This window comes from Phocoena sinus, chromosome 10 (genome assembly GCF_008692025.1).
Source record: "Phocoena sinus isolate mPhoSin1 chromosome 10, mPhoSin1.pri, whole genome shotgun sequence".
Lineage (NCBI taxonomy): Eukaryota > Metazoa > Chordata > Mammalia > Artiodactyla > Phocoenidae > Phocoena > Phocoena sinus.
Window position 1 is genome coordinate 79816092 of NC_045772.1, and position 16557 is coordinate 79832648.

The 16557-nt window shown below is 40.7% G+C and overlaps 1 protein-coding gene and 1 pseudogene across 3 annotated transcripts in view; both read right to left on the reverse strand.

Annotated features, from left to right (window-relative positions):
* The window catches only part of CCDC91 (coiled-coil domain containing 91), a 385980-nt gene extending 370813 nt beyond the window's left edge, over positions 1 to 15167 (reverse strand). The window contains exon 1 of one of the 3 annotated variants that reach the window (XM_032645518.1): positions 14922 to 15167. The gene's annotated coding sequence lies outside the window, so the exon portion shown is untranslated. Of the gene's footprint in view, positions 1 to 1322; positions 1400 to 14921 lie in introns of those variants that run through there. The other 2 variants (XM_032645520.1, XM_032645519.1) reach the window with 2 other exon arrangements.
* On the reverse strand, positions 1037 to 15758 carry LOC116761211 (annotated as a pseudogene).
* Positions 15759 to 16557: the final 799 nt, after the last annotated feature.

Sequence of the window (16557 nt, forward strand, 5' to 3'; positions counted from 1 at the left end):
CCAGTTTTCCCAGCACCACTTAATGAAGAGACTGTCTTTTCTTGTATATTCTTGCCTCCTCTGTTGTAGATTAATTGACCACAGGTGCGTGGGTTTATTTCTGGGCTTTCTAACCTGTCCCACTGATCTCTGTTTCCATTTTTGTGCCAGTACCATACTGTTTTGATTAGCTTTGTAACTATTATTTTTATAATAGTATATAATTTTAATAATTTTATATTTTATATATGTACCTATACACTACATACATATATACACACGTATATACATATAAAGAGACAGAGAGAGAGAGAGAGAGAAAGAGAGAGGGAACTAGATTAATAGGAACTGGCTTGTAAGATTATAGAGGCTAAGAAGTCCCAAGATCTGCAGTTGGCAAGCTGGAAACCCAGAACGCATGGTGCGGTTCCAGTCTGCATCCAAAGAGTCCCAGTCCAAGTGCAGGAGAAGACCAATGTCCCAGTCAAGCAATCAGGCAGAAGTTCCATCTTACTCAGCTTTTTGTTCTATTCAGGTCTTCAAATGATTGGATGAGGGCAATCTGCTTTACTCTGTCTAGTAATTCGAATGCTAATCTCACAAACACCTTCAGAATAAAGTTTGATCAACTATGTGGGCACCCCACGGTCCTAAAATTAACCATCACAAGTCTACCCCTTGTCTACTTGGCACCCATACTCATCTCTTAAACCATACTTAATCTCCAAATAAGGACATAATTCTTTTATACCAAGGTCATAAAATGTGATATAGCTATCCTATGTACAACTGGAAACACACTAACCTCTTCTCCAGAAGAGGAAGTAAAGTCCTTGAGTGATATTTACTCTACTCCTTGATATCCCAAAATTTAAATACTATGCTGTAAAGTTAATAATACTTAAAATACTATGATATACACCTAATGCATTTTATGTTACATGATAAGTGGTTAAGAGAGGAAAAAAGCAAAGATAGTTTACATATATATTGCCATACACACACACACACACACACACATATTCATAGCAAAATACGGAAGAAATACTCATGACTATTACAGTCCTCATTTCTGTAACTGCTCAAATGGTTGTAGCTGGTATTTATAACTGCCTTCTTCCATTACCCATTCTGTATTCCTTTTATCTTCAGCAAGCACTTCAGCTGGTCATGGTTCTTTACCTCGTGGAGTTACCCAAATCCTCATTCCTGAGGGTTCTGGGCCATCAGTAGTCCTCCCTCAATTGGGTTGTTTTAGTTTTCCATTGACTTTAATTACAGGGCATGATAATATTGAGATGCCCTAAAAAAATCTCCTGCATTTCAGACACACTCTTCCTTACCTCCATTGTGGAACAGTAGTCCAATATCCCCTTGGTAGTCAGGATCAGTCACCCCAGCCAGCACAGCAACTCCCTTCTTTGCCTGTTGATTCAGAGGTATGAGGAGTCCAAAGTGGCTGGGCAGTAGTCTTAATTTCCAATTCAGTGGAATCACTGTGTCTTCTGGTGGAAGCATTCCTCCCTTTGGAACTAAGACCTATAGGCCAGCAGAGCAGAAAGTCATAGAAACAGGAACCAAAGTTTTGCTAGTGGCTCACTAGAGGTAATAGTGAATGGTGCCACTTCCATTTCCACCCCTTGATTCTTGGACCTGTGACCCTGGCTATGGAAGAAACAGCACCATATACTGTATGCTAATTCAAAGTATATACAACCTTGTGGAGAACCTTGCACCAGTCCTGCAAGATACTGACACCTTGCTGGCACCATAACTTAGTCTTCAAAAGACCATTCCACCATTCTGTCAAGCCAGCTTCTTCAGGATAGCAGGAAACAAGATAAGACCAATGAATTCCATGAACATGGGCCCACTGCTGCACTTCTCTTGCTGTGAAGTGAGTTCCTGGATCAGAAGAAATGCTATGTGGAATAGTATGTGGTGAATGAGGCATTCTATAAGTTCAGAGATGACAGTTTTGGCAGAAGCACTGCATGCAGGGAAGGCAAGTCCATATCCAAAGTAAACATCTACTGCAGCAAGAACAAATCACTGCCACTTCAATTATGGGAGTAGTTTAGTATAACCAACCTGCCTCCACTTAGCTGGCTAATCACCCCAAAGAATGGTGCCATATCAAGGATTCAGTGTTAGTCTCTGCTGACGACAGACTGGGCACTCAGCAGTGGCCATAGCCAGGTTGGCCTTGATGAGTGGAAGTCTGTTGCTTAGCCTATGTGTAACCTCCATCGCTGCCAGCATGGCCACTTTGCTTATGAGCTCACGAGGCAATGACAGCGGTGACAGGGGAAAGAGGCTGACTGGTATCCACAGAATGAGTGAGTCATCCTATCCACTTGATTACTAAAATCTTCCTCTGCTGAGATCACTCTTTAGTGAGCATTCACATGGTACACAAATATCTTCACATTTTTTGCCCATTCAAAGAGGTCTATCCACACCTTTTCCCCAAATTTCCTTGTCACCAATTTTCCAACCATGTTTCTCCCAAGTCCCTAACCATCCAGCCAAACCATTGGTCATAAGCCATGAATCAGTACACAATTGTATGTCTGGCCATTTGACCTTCCAAGCAAAGTGAACAACCAGGTGCACTGCCTGAAGTTCTGCCCACTGGGAGGATATCCCTTCACCACTATCCTTCAGGGATGTCCCAGAAAGGGGCTGTAGGGCTGCAGCCATTCACTTTCTGGTGCTGCCTGCATATCATGCAAAAGCATCTATATAACAGGCCTGAGTCTTCTCTTCTGTGAACTGATGTTAGCAAACTTCCCATGAAGCCAGAGGTGCAGTCTGGAAAAAGAACACGCTGTAGCAGAGTAGGGCCCATGGACATTTGGGCCACTTCTTCAATTTATCTGTGCCTCCAGGGCCTGCTCGGGCCTGATCAGATATATTCCACTTCCACTTGATGATGGAGTGCTGCTGTGTCACGTGCCCAACTTTATGGCTTGGTGGGTCAGATAACACTCACTTCATGATGGGCAGCTAAGGTCACATGGTAACTTGGAGGCCCATGGTTATGCAATCAGTCTCTAAGGCCCAAGTGTAGGCCAACAGCTGCTTCTCAAGAGGCACAGTTATCCACAGAGGATGGCAGGGTTTTGGTCCAAAATCCTAAGGGCCTACACTCTGATTCTCCTAAAGGAACCTGCCAAAAGCTCCAAACAGCATCCCTATCTGCCACGGACACTTCAAGGACTGCTAGGTCTGTTGGAACATATGGCCCAAGTGACAGAGCAGCTTGCACAGCAGCCTGGACCTGTGGCAGAGTCTTCTCTTATTCTGGGTCCCACTCAAAACTAGCAGCTTTTTGAGTCACTCAGTAAATGTGCCAGAGTAACACACCCTAAATGAGGAATATGTTGTCTCTAAAATCCAGAGAGACCCACTAGATGTTGTGCCTCTTTCTTGGTTGCAGGAAGGCCCAGATGCAACAACTTATCCTTGTCTTAACCTTAGAAGGGATATCTCAAGATACCTCACACCGCTAGACCCCCAGAAATTTCACTGAGGTAGAAGGACCCTTAGCTTTTATCAGATTTGTTTCCTACTCTCTGACACTAAAATGTCTTACTACTAAGTCTAGAGAAGTTGCTGCTTCTTGCTCACTAGGTCCAGTCAACATAATGTCCTCAATTTAATGGACCGGTGTGATGATATCTTGTGAAAGAGAAAAGTGATACAGATCCACACAAACTAAATTATGACGTAGGGCTGAGGTAGGACAGTGAAGGTGTACTGCTGGCCTTGCCAGCTGAAAGCAAACTATTTCAGTTGGACCTTGCTGACAGAGATGGAGACAAACGCATCTGCCAGACCAATAGCTGCATACAAGTCATCAGGGGATGTGTTAATCTACTCAAGCAATAAAACTATATATGGCAGCTGCAATTGGAATCACCACCTGGTTAAGCTTACAATAATCCACTGTCATTCTCTAAGATCCATCTGGTCTTCTGCACAGGCCAAACAGATCAGATGAATGCAGAAGTGGTGGGAATCACCAACGTTGCATGTTTCATGTCCTTGATGGTGGCACTAATATCTGCAATCCCCCTAGATATGAGATAATGCTTTTGGTTTACTCTTTTCTTAGGTTGAAGCAATTCTAGTGGCTCCCATTTGACCTTTCTCACCATAATCACCTTCACTCCACTGGTCAGATAACCAATGTGGGGACTGTGATAGCTGCTGACTGTATCTATTCCAATTATGCATTCTGGAACTGGAGATATAACTACAGGATGGATTTGAGGACCCACTGGGCCCACTGTGAGACAGACCTGAGCTAAAACTTCATTGATTACCTGACCTCCATAAGCCCCGATTCTGACGATGGACCAAAGGGACAACTTGGGTGCCATGGAACTAGCGTCAATTCAGAGCCAGTAACCAGCAGTCCTTGAAAGGTGTGATTATTTCCTTTTCCCCAATGCACAATTACCATGATGAAAGGCCACAGAGCCCTTTAGAAGGGCTGACAGAAAGACTGACAGTAAATTTTGGCAATGTACCAGCGTCCTTCCTCAAGGGAACCCTGCCTCCTCTTCATTCAAGGGGTTCTAGGTCTGTAAAAATTCAAGTCTCAGAATTGATTGATGGGTCATGACTCTCTGTTTTTTCTGATTCAGGCTAGACTTCGGTTCACTTGACCTAGAACTTTTCTGCTTATACAGATCAAGTAAGAATTTAGTAGGCTTCCTATCTATTTCACTTCTAGGAACACCATGATCAACTAGCCAACACCATTGTTCTGCCTAAATCAGACTATTCTAATTGCCACTTTGACTCTGCTGCCCAAACCACGCTCACCTTGCCTTTGACAGATGGATGTCATTACTCAGTCCCTGCCACCCTGGAATTCATTTACTCCCATTGCATTTAGGTTTCCCAGTTCAGTGACTGCATGCCCTACTGAAGTATCACAGAGCTCGCCAAGGATGCCAGGGCTCACCTCACGATTTATCTCATAATATTGGTAGAAGCTATGTCTTCTGGACCCTCCCAGTTTGGGTGAGCACTTCCTAAATGACAAATCCACTCTAACATTCCAATCTCCCTAAGCCCTTGATTCCCTTCCTCTACAGTAAACCAAGACAGGTAGGCCCAGCATTTGCAGCTCACTCACTGTGAGCCACCTTTTGGTCCATATTTCAGCCAAACCACCACACTAAATGGAGAATCTCTGCTTAGTGAGCCCATATCAATAAATTCTGCCTGGTCCAACTTTACGTTCTTTTCATGATTATGCTGCACCTTTAGTATCCATTCCCACACATGTTCCCTGAATCTGTCTGTATAAATTAGAAAGTTCAAGTAGTTCTTTTGCGGTATAGTACATTTCCCCATGAGTCACACTTTGTACCTCACCTTTAGAAGCCTGCCGAGATTTCAGTCTAGTCATAGATCTAGAAGCAAAGAAAAGTGTTGGGGACAGGTCCTGAGGAGATCAGCATTGTCTTGCCTGGCAACTGCCTCAGGGTCTGCCATTAATGCAGAATTAATCCCCTCAGATCTCAGACACGGGTGGAGAGGCTACTCCCACTGGGAGTGAGGAAGTAGCTGCCACTGTGGGTAGAGAGGCCACTACCACTGAGGGCGGGAAGGATGCTCCCACTGGCAAAAAATACTCATCAAAATTCAGGGGCTCGATGTGTCTAGCTTCATCTCTTCCCACACACTCCTAACTTTCAGGATCCCATTCCTTCCCAATCAGTGCTCTCCCTATAATGTATCAGTTTATATAACTCTCACCTACTTGACTGTGAGGTCCTTGAAAACCAAGTGACATTTATTTCTGTATCCTCCAGTGCCTAGTATAGGAACCTGAAATATAGATTTCTATTGAATTGAAATTTGCTTCTCACCATAGTTCAGTTGTCCATTATTTTACTTTCATTAACTTAGTTTGACAGTTATTAAATCCTTGTTTATGCACCTATCAAAGGTCTTCATCTGCTAACAGTGCCCTTTAACAGGAAACAGACTTGTTTACCAGAGAAACACATAAAGGACTTGCTTGCTCACATTTTTCTAAGATAATATAAAACTGTCCTGACCACTAATTTTCATTTCTTCCTGAAGTAAAGTACCAGTATCCTCAGCAGGATCATTTTTTTCATCTGATCCTAACTTGTAATTTTTTTTTTTCACTTCCATACATAATAAGTAATTGACTACCAATTTTATCTATAAAAGATTTCTAACGTATATAGACTCTAATTCATCCAAAACATAGTTAAGTGTGCATGTGGGGAAAAAAAAAGGAAAAAAGCATATCTGAAGCACACAAAGTTCTCCTTTCCCTCTATTATTGGGTACATTCCTGACAAATCTGACCATTTCTGAGCAATATTTGAAAGACTTTTCCTCTGCACTATTATGAAGATTAACTAAGCCATTAGCTAAAAATCCAAAGTTTTCCCACAAGGCAATCCAAGCACTCCCAACTTTTTTATATGCCATAGTGCCAGGATCCTACAGAAATGTCAACTGATACTATTTCTCTACTGAGTAAATATATAACCAAATCCAAAAAATGCTAGCTATTAGGTGATGGCACTGACACAGTAAGTCTTATTTACTTAAGTTCCATTAGTTGTGTATAAGTATTTCTACATTTTAACCCCATGTTCTTATCAACTGTTTGAATCATCCCAATGTCTTCTACAGCACTGAAAATAATATTCTCAATTATGACTCTCAGGTAGTACAAGATGACAAGATGCTAAGCCAGCGAGTTAAATGCTAGGGAAAAAAATAAGTCCAGCTACTTTTGATTACTAAGGCATTAAAACCCCACAAGTACAAGTCTAGAGATTTTCACCAAATTAAAAAAAAAAACAAACAAACCTGGGCTTCTGGTTGTCTGATAATCCCATTAACCAAGTAACATGTTCAGGCATAGCACACGGTAAGCAGTCAATAAATGTTTTCTTACTTTTTGTAATCATTTTGATAATCAATGAACTTTTTAATCATAATTCACAAGCCCTAACTAAAGATTTCCTCTATGTAAATTGACCCAATTATATAAAATGAACTGGCATAATATAACTGCTAATAATTCCAAGTGGCCATACAAGACAAAGAATACAGAGTTTACAAAAAGAGTTCACCAAGTCACTAAACAAGACAGCAAAAATAGCAACAAAAACAGCAACAATAAAAAACTCTGGGGAGGAGAGGAATTTCTGATTTCCAGAGTTGCCATGTTACATGTAAAATATATTAAAAAAATATATATACACATATATTTATAAATATCTAGTTTTCAACAAAAATTATGAGACATGCAAAGAAACAAGGAAGTATAGTCCACACACAGAGCAGAAAACCGGCAGTCAATAAAAATTTGCTCATGAGGAAACTCAGACATTATAGACTTAGACAAAGACATTAAAATCAACTACTTTAAATATGTTCAAACATGTAGTCTCAAATCACTAAAGGAAACTATGCCTAAATAACTAAAGTATAATAACAGTCTCATAAAATATAGAGTACTAATGAAAAGATAGGAATTATAAAAATAAAATATATAAATCTAGAGTTGAAAAGTTCACTGACTGAAATAAAAAATTCACTAGAAGGCCTCAACAGCAAATCCTGAGTTGACAGAAGAAAGAATCAGTGAATCTGAAAATAGGTCAATTGAGATTATCCAGTTTGAGGAATAGAAAGAAAAAAGAATAAAGAAAAATAAACAAAGTATCAAAACCTGTGGATAACCATCAGGAATACCAACATATGCATAAGCATAATGAGAGTTCCAGAAAAAGAGGAGAGAAAGAAAGGGGCAGAATAACTACCTCAAGAAATAATGCTAGAGGGGCTTCCTTGGTGGCGCAGTGGCCAATACAGGGGACACGGGTTCAAGCCCTGGTCTGGGAAGATCCCACATGCCGCGGAGCAACTAAGCCTGTGTGCTTCAACTACTGAGCCTGTGCTCTAGAGCCCACAAGTCACAACTACTGAGCCCACGTGCCACAACTACGGAAGCCCACACTCCTAGAGCCCATGCTCCCCGACAAGAGAAGTCACCACAATGAGAAGCCCACGCACCACAACGAAGAGTAGCCCCTGCTCACCACAACTAGAGAAAGCCCACGCACAGCAACAAAGACCCAATGCAGCCAAAAGGAATAAAATAAACAAATTTAAAAATAAATAAAAGAGGGCTTCCCTAGTGGCGCAGTGGTTGAGAGTCCACCTGCCGATGCAGGGGACCCGGGATCGTGCCCCGGTCCGGGATGATCCCACATGCCGCGGAGCGGCTGGGCCCATGAGCCATGGTCGCTGAGCCTGCGCATCCAGAGCCTGTGCTCCGCAACAGGAGAGGCCACGACAGTGAGAGGCCCGCGTACCCACAAAAAATAAATAAATAAATAAAAGAATGCTTGAAATTTTCACAAATTTGATGAAAAACATTAACCTACACATCCAAGAAACTCAACAAGTATCAGCAATTATATTAAATACACAGGGGTTGGGCTTCCCTGGTGGCGCAGTGGTTGAGAGTCTGCCTGCTGATGCAGGCGACACGGGTTCGTGCCCCGGTCTGGGAGGATCCCACATGCTGCGGAGCGGCTGAGCCTGCGCGTCCGGAGCCTGTGCTCCGCAACAGTGAGAGGCCCGCGTACCGCAAAAAAAAAAAAAAAAAAATACACAGGGGTTAAACACTGTAATCAAACAGCAGAAATTTGCAGAATGAATAAAAAGCATGATCCAACTAGGTACTGACTACACGACATGCCTTAGATTCAAAGACACAAGTAAAATTTTGCACACCAGTAATGTATCAAGGATAACTGAATATTTCATAATCAATATGCAGAATGGTATACTATAAACAACCCAAGGTTTGGAGCATCCATTTTATAAAAGTCTGTAAGTCAGTCAAAAATCTGATTTTCATTCATCCAAAATGTAGTTTTTTAGTAATATTCATATAAGCCCCTATCAGTGAAGCATACTTTTAGATGAATGCATCTTGCATAATACCGCAGCACTGTCTTTACTACAGTTGCAGATGTTCTGAATTCTTATAATACAAAAGTAAAGCATCTTGAAATGATCATGTAGACCCTCTTTCACCACAAGATGGAACACAAAATAAAAGGCAATTTGGCTGGCCTCTTCGTTATCTGTGCCCACTTTTGGTAGGAGATGCACATGGTCTATGTTAGCAAGGCTGGCAAAGGGAGAAGAAAGTCAGCCTTCTCTGAATACCAGGAAAAAGTGATTCCACACTTTACAAAATAGTGGTTATGTCACTGATATAGTTAATCTATATGAGTATATGTGTTCAACTGCATTACATAAATACCAACATGTTCATACCCTTCTAAGGTAAGAAGGTTTACTACAATTATAACATGTTGCATTTTAAAGTAGCTAACATTATTTCTGATCTTCATCTATTAAACCTGTAACTTTTAAAAAGTCTTCTAATTTCAAAATTTTAAAATTATTGTATTCTCTGCTAGTGACAATAAATGTATCTCTAATTCTTTAAGTAAAACTCTACAGCATATAGCTAACAACAGTCTTTGTACCACTTACTGGGGATTTGACAGGGAAGGGAAGAGGATACAGGTCAAGAAATACTTAAAACAATTTAAAATTAGACAATATAAAAGGACAGAAATTTGGGTAAATATTTTAGAATTAACTGATACTGTCTCATGTTGATTTACTAAATTGCTTAATGAGTTTATTCTAAGAATTAAAATTAGAAGACAGATCCAGAGTAAGCAGACTACATACAAAATGCTTACGTAAACTCTACATTGGCATTATAGCCTACAAATAAAAGCAATTCAAGAAGACTTGTGATCAAACTCCAGCTCTACCACTCACTGTTAATACAACCATAAATAACTTTGCTCACTTGTCTGAGACTCAGTTTCCTCATCTATGAAATGGGAAAAATAGTACCTACCTCAAAAGGTTCTGGTTGGAATTCAATAAAACAACACACATAAAGGGTTACTGCATGATGCTGGACACAAAGATTTCTACAATCCTTATCAAAAGAAAAACATGAGTATTTTACATTACACAAAATGCATCAGGAATTCTATCTAGATCACTGACAGCAAAATAATAATGTGGATGGAAAAGCCATTTACTTAGTCCACATGCTAAACCTATAAAATAAATGATTTAAACTGGATAAAATCTAAGGAACTGAGTTTCTGAAATTCTAGGATTCTACCATAAAGTGATGCACAAAAAGTCAATGATACTGACTGCCACATTTTGCTCTAAAATTTATTACATAGTCTGGAGGACAAATTCTAGGAATATAAAATAAAACAAAGAGGCAGTGTATATTAAGAATCTGAAAAAATTTCATACACTTTGAGTAATAACCATGTTTTTAAAAATCAATTAAAAAAATTTTATCAGAGTTATGCACAAAGATTTAATATTAATTCTGAGGAAAACAACTATCCTAACTACAAATCAAGAACATACAAATCAAGTTCTCCAAAAATTCATGATGTAGTAAGCACTCAGTGTAAGCCTAGCAAAAAGAAAAAACTGTAAGACAATATTTACAATTTTGTTTTTTAAATGTCCGCAAAAAACAAAAAAAAGCCAGCAAAATATAGCAGGAATTATCTCATATTAATGGAAATGGATTAACTCTTTTCTTTATAGGATTATTTCCCAATTTTCTACTGTAATCAACTATGATTTCCACAATCAAAAAAAAATACAGTATTCATTTACGATTTTTAAAAAAATGTCAGTGAACAAGAAGCTAAAGAAAACTTCCTCAATCTGATGAGAACTGTACTTACAAAAAAACCTATAGCTAACTACTTAATGGTAAAAGATTACATGCCTTCCCCACTAAGAAAAACAAGGCAAGGATGTCAGCTCTTACTTGTTCCGTCTAACATCACACTGAAAGTCCTAGCCAGTGCAACGAGACAAGAAAATGAAATAAAAGGCAAACAGGAAAATATGAACTAAAACTGTCTCTACTGGCAGACAAGATTGTCTACATAGAAAATCCCAATGAGTCTACAAAAGCTACTAGGGTAATTGAATTTATTAACAAGGTTGAGAATTCAAGGTCAATATAAAATATCAATTTATTTATATAAATAAATGGAAACTGAAATTTTTTAAAAGATCACCATTTACAACAGCACCAAATAACATGAAGCACTTAGACATAAATATAACATTTTGCACAAATATGTGCAAAATTATTATGCTGAAAGCTTTAAAACGTTAATGAGAAAAATCAAAGACTTTATTAACATCTTAACAACATTAAGATGTCAATTCTCTCCATATAAAACTATAACTTCAGTGCATCCAGTCAAAATCCCAGGATGCTTTTTTATAGAATAGGCTGATTCTAAAAATGTACATGGAAAGAAAGGGAGCTAGGATACCCAAAACAAACACACACAAAAAGTAAGCTGGAAGACTCAGACTTCCTAATTTCAAGACATACTATAAAATTACATTAATAGGGACTTCCCTGGTGGGGCATGGGTTAAGAATCCACCTGCCAATGCAGGGGGACACGGGTTCGAGCTCTGGTCCGGGAAGATTCCATATGCTGTGGAGCAACTAAGCCCGTGTGCCACAACTACTGAGCCTGCGTGCCAACAACTACTGAAGTCCGCATGCCTAGAGCCCGTGCTCTGCAACAAGAGAAGTCACTGCGATGAAAAGGCTGCACATGGCAACGAAGAGTAACCCCCTCTTGCTGCAACTAGAGAAAGCCCGTGTGCAGCAACGAAGACCCCCAATGCAGCCAAAAATAAATAATAAATTTTTTTTTTTAATTTACATTAATGAAGACGTTGTAGTTTGGGCCAAAGGAGAGACACATAGAACAATGGAAGAGAACAGAGAGTCCAGGAACAGATCTACACATACAGAGTCAATTGATTTTTGACAAAGGTGCCAAGAAAATTTACTGAAGAAAGGATAGTAAGGATAGTCCTTTCAGTAAGTGGTGCTGGACAAATTGGGTGTCAATACACAAAAAAAGAAAGGGCAAGAGAAAAAGAACTTTGACCCATATCTTGCACCACATAGAAAAATGAAGAAAAAATTGATCAAAACAGATCACAGACCTAAAGGTAAAATACAAAACTATAAAAGTTCTAGAAGAAAACACACTTTTAAAAAAATAAATCTTTATAACTTTGGGTTAGTCAAATTTTTCTAGGTAGGACGCAAAAGCACAAATCATAAAAGAAAAAAATGATAAACTGGACTTCTTCAAAATTTACAACTTCAGCTCTTTGAAAGATACTGTTAAGAAACTAAAAAGACAAAGCACAGACTGAAAGAAAATATTTGTGAACATATATATGATAAAGGAATTGTATCCAGACTATACAAAATTCTTACAACTCACTAAGAAAATAGACCAAAGATTTGAACAGATAACTTCACCAAAGAAGACATACAGATAGCAAATGATAGCAAATGAGCACATGAAAAGATGCTCAACATATCAGTTGACAGGAAAATTTAAATTAAAACATCAATGAGATAGCACTAAATACCTATTAGTATAGCTAAGATTAAAAGTAAAATGACAAATGCTGACCAGGATGTGGAGCAAATGGAACCATCAAACATTGCTGGTAAGGATGTAAAATGAAACAGCTATCTTGTAAAATAGTTTGGTAATTTCTTAAGAAGTTAAACAAACATTTGCCACATGATCAAAGAATCCTACTCCTAAATATTTAACAAAAAGAAATGAAAGCATATCTCTACACAGAGACCGGTAGATGAATGTACAAAGAACTGTACATGAACGTTTACAGCAGCTTCATTCCTAAATGCCAAAAACTGGAAACGACCTAAATGTCCAACTGGTGAATAGATAAACAAATTGTGATATAGCCAGACAATGAAATAGCACTCAGCAATAAAAAAAGAACAAAGCACTGATACATGCACTAAAATGGATGAATCACAAAAGCATTACGTGAAAGAAACCAGAAAACAAGTTCTATACACAGTAGGAGTCCATTTATATGACATTCCAGAAAAGACAAAGCTATAGGAACAGCGAACAAATCACTGGTGGCCAGATCTACTGCTGAGGGGAGAAAATGAACTACAAAGGAGCAATGAGGGAACTTTTTGGAATGACAGAAATGTTCTTTGTCTAGATTGTGGTAGTGGTTACATGACTATTATGCATGTTAGAATTTAAATAACAAGATACTAGACGAGATTTTTTTTACTTGTAAAGTATACCTCAATAAACCCACATTTTAAAAGACACAGGACATGCCCTTTTGGAAAATATGCATCAAGTTAAATGAGCTAAACCCAGCTAAATGGGTATTTGGGTGGGGGAGAAACAGTGGGGAAACAAAAAAATCAGAAATACTGGAAATCAAAATATTGATTTATCAATAGTAAATAAGAAGAAACACATTGATACAAAGAGTTACTCTAAAGAGAGTTGCCTTTTTTATTGTTCTCATTGTTTAGACAGAAAAATAACAAAATTTGATGAGTTTCAAGAAAGACCAAAAGTCACAAGTAACAGACTGATAAAGGAGGCACAGTGATTACAAACTAAAATTTGGAAACAACTCACCTAAACATGCCCTTTACAATTTACTGATTAAAAGAGTCCCATCCACCCTAATGTACTTCCACCCCAATTTCTGCTATGAAGGGCAAGATAATAAACCTTCAAATAGTTTTCTTTATTCATAACAATCCTATGTACTTTACAAATCTTACATCTATAGCTAGGGGTTCAAGATAAAATGCCTCTAACCAGACAAATTCCTGTTTGTCCATTTAAGCTTCAGACCAGCTACTTTGTAACCATCTTTCTTTTCTTCTTCTTCTTTCTTTTTTAAACTGCCACCAAAAAAAAAAGAAGCTGTCTCTCTGTGATGACTTTCTGAAGTTTTTTGTCTGTTATTAAGTATCAAGATGATTAAAATAAACAGAAAGCTCTCAGAAGGTTTGAGCTGATCACTCCAGTAAGATACATTTTTCCATTTAATAAAAGCTAAGAGGTAAATTGTAACTTTCATCACTTTGTTTTCTTTATGTTTATTCCATTTGGCTTGTACTGTTGCTAGGAAACCTGTTCATAATAAGATTTCCCAGCCCACAGAAGAACCTCCTAGCCAGCCTGGAGGATACCAAACTTTGTAACCAGGGCAATTCTCTACCACACAATTTACTGGCTAGCCAGCACCATACAGGTGCACTTCCCCTGGCATCCCCCCGCTGCATTAACCTTACAGGTACAGTACAGCGAATTCCCTTAATGCAACAGAAATCGTAGCAGAAGGTAAATGATATGAAGTGTTCAGCTCTCTGATGGCAGAGAACAATGCGAATTTATTGCCACTCCCTGTCACCCCACCCAACTAAATATTCTGGGTATTTTGTCTTAAACCGTGGGGTGAAATGTTAGCCCACCCCAATGACAAGATGAAACGTCAGTCCACCCCAATCTCTAGTACCATGCAACATCCAAACTGCGTCCAAAAGCCATCATCCAACTACCGCCCAGATAAATATTTGGAGAGTAAGGTGGGCATCAGTATCTGCACAGTTCAGAGGGGGAGGGAAGGAAAAGAGCCGGAATTCTTAAGGTGCCGCTGAATCACCTATAGCTGTGACCAGAACTTTACCCTCCAGGAAATCAGCATCTGCCCCAACTCTCAACACGGAAGCAAGTGAGAGGAGCAGCAGCAACATCATCCTACCAAAAAAAAAAAAAAAAAACCTACTCAGCGCTGCTTTTAATAGAGTCCCCACTCCTTCGAGCGAAGACAAAAATAGGTTTCACGTCCAAAGCTTTGCTCCGCACTACGCAACAAGGGCAGATGGAAGAAACATCTTTGAGGAGAGAGGGGGCGCACTTCAGAGGATGAAGGATGCCTCACCACTAGGAAAGTTACTGGCTGCTGCTTTCACCCCGAAACGCCACTTTTATTGCAACCTATGGCCCAAAGTAACGGCAAGGAAATGTCACTGACGGCCGTTGTAGAGCTTTTACCCTGGTGTACGTGGCCAAGTCGAAGGGGAAACATAAACCAGGCGCGATCGGTGAAAACTCGGCAAGGATCAAAGTCAACGTTCGGTGGGAGCTTCGGTGACACAACAGTCACGTGTACTTGTGCGTAGGCTTTCGAAAACATTCGATTCTGCAAAGCGCAGGGGCCGAAACCTGGCGGAGAGGGCAAGCACGGGTCGGCACCGCCCGCCAAGCGAGGCAGGTCACGCCCCCTGACTCTCAGGCACCGCGACCGACCTCCCGGGGCCAGGCCCGGGCGGAAGCCCGGCTGCGCTCCCCGCCCGCGCCCAGGCCGCCTCCGGGCGCGCAGCCGGCCTCGCGCGGCCCCGGCCCCAGACCCAGGCCCAAAAGGCGAGCGTCCGTTTACCTGCGCCCCGGCTCTCAACGCCGCCGCCGCCGCCGCCGCCGCCGCCGCCGCGCCGCTCCCCCACGCCGTCAGGTGAGCCACCCACAGCCCTGCACGCGTGCACCCGGGCGCGACCCAGACCCGGGGAACCAGGGCCCCGGCTACACGAGTTGGGGTAGCCCACGTACCACGCACCACCCGGCTTCCAGCACCTCTGCCCCCGGAAGTTGATTTCCGCCAATGCCCGCCCAAGGCCGCGCCTGTCACTCAACGCCCACACCGCGTCACGTGTGCCTATGCTGAGGCCGGGCCCGGGGGCCCCATCTTCACAGGCCCGCCACGCCTGGCTCGAGTGGTCATCGGATCGCTGCCCTGGGAGAGAGGTTGACTCAGGCACTACTTCCTGGTGGTTACATCTTCTAATTCCCCTTGAATGACAGGCCCTTTTGCTATATCTAATCCATGCAAATCAAACCGTCCCCGAGTTGGCACTGCCATCCGGGACTTTGTAGGATTGTTCCAGAGAAGAGGAACAATCCTCTTCACCACCTCCAAGCAGAGTTCTCTAAATACTGGAACTGAGTTAAATGCTGACGTGTGCTCAAGAAACAGTGGAATAGACAACTGCTCCATCTCCTCTTGACGTATCGGAACTCTCAAAGCACCAGGATGCACCCAAGCCGAGAGCCTTTCCAGACCACTGCTGTATGACTTCAGCCAAAGAGCTCTGCTCTAGAATTACGTATGTTCTTGTCTTCATCTCCAGATCACAGCAATTTGTAGATGCCATCTCTGTTTCAGAGAGAATCAATTTTCAGCTGCCAAGACACCCCCTTTTTTCCAAACCTTCAAATAATTTCTCCTAAAGAAAAGAGAGAATGACAAAACTGACTGTTTTATTTGAAAGCAGGCATGGTTATATAGATTTTTTTTTTTTTTTTTTAGTCCATTGCAGACTGTCCATAGATGTGAAAGAAAAACAATTACCAGGACATTTGTTAAAGATTTTTCCATTTTTGACATGGGAGGCATTTGGGGAACATCTATTTAACAATTTACATAACAATTTTTTACTGTCCCTACTGAGCCAAGTTGGGACAATCCAAGAGTGCACAGGATACACTCAAGATCTTTGCCTTCAAGGAGTTAACAGTCTAGT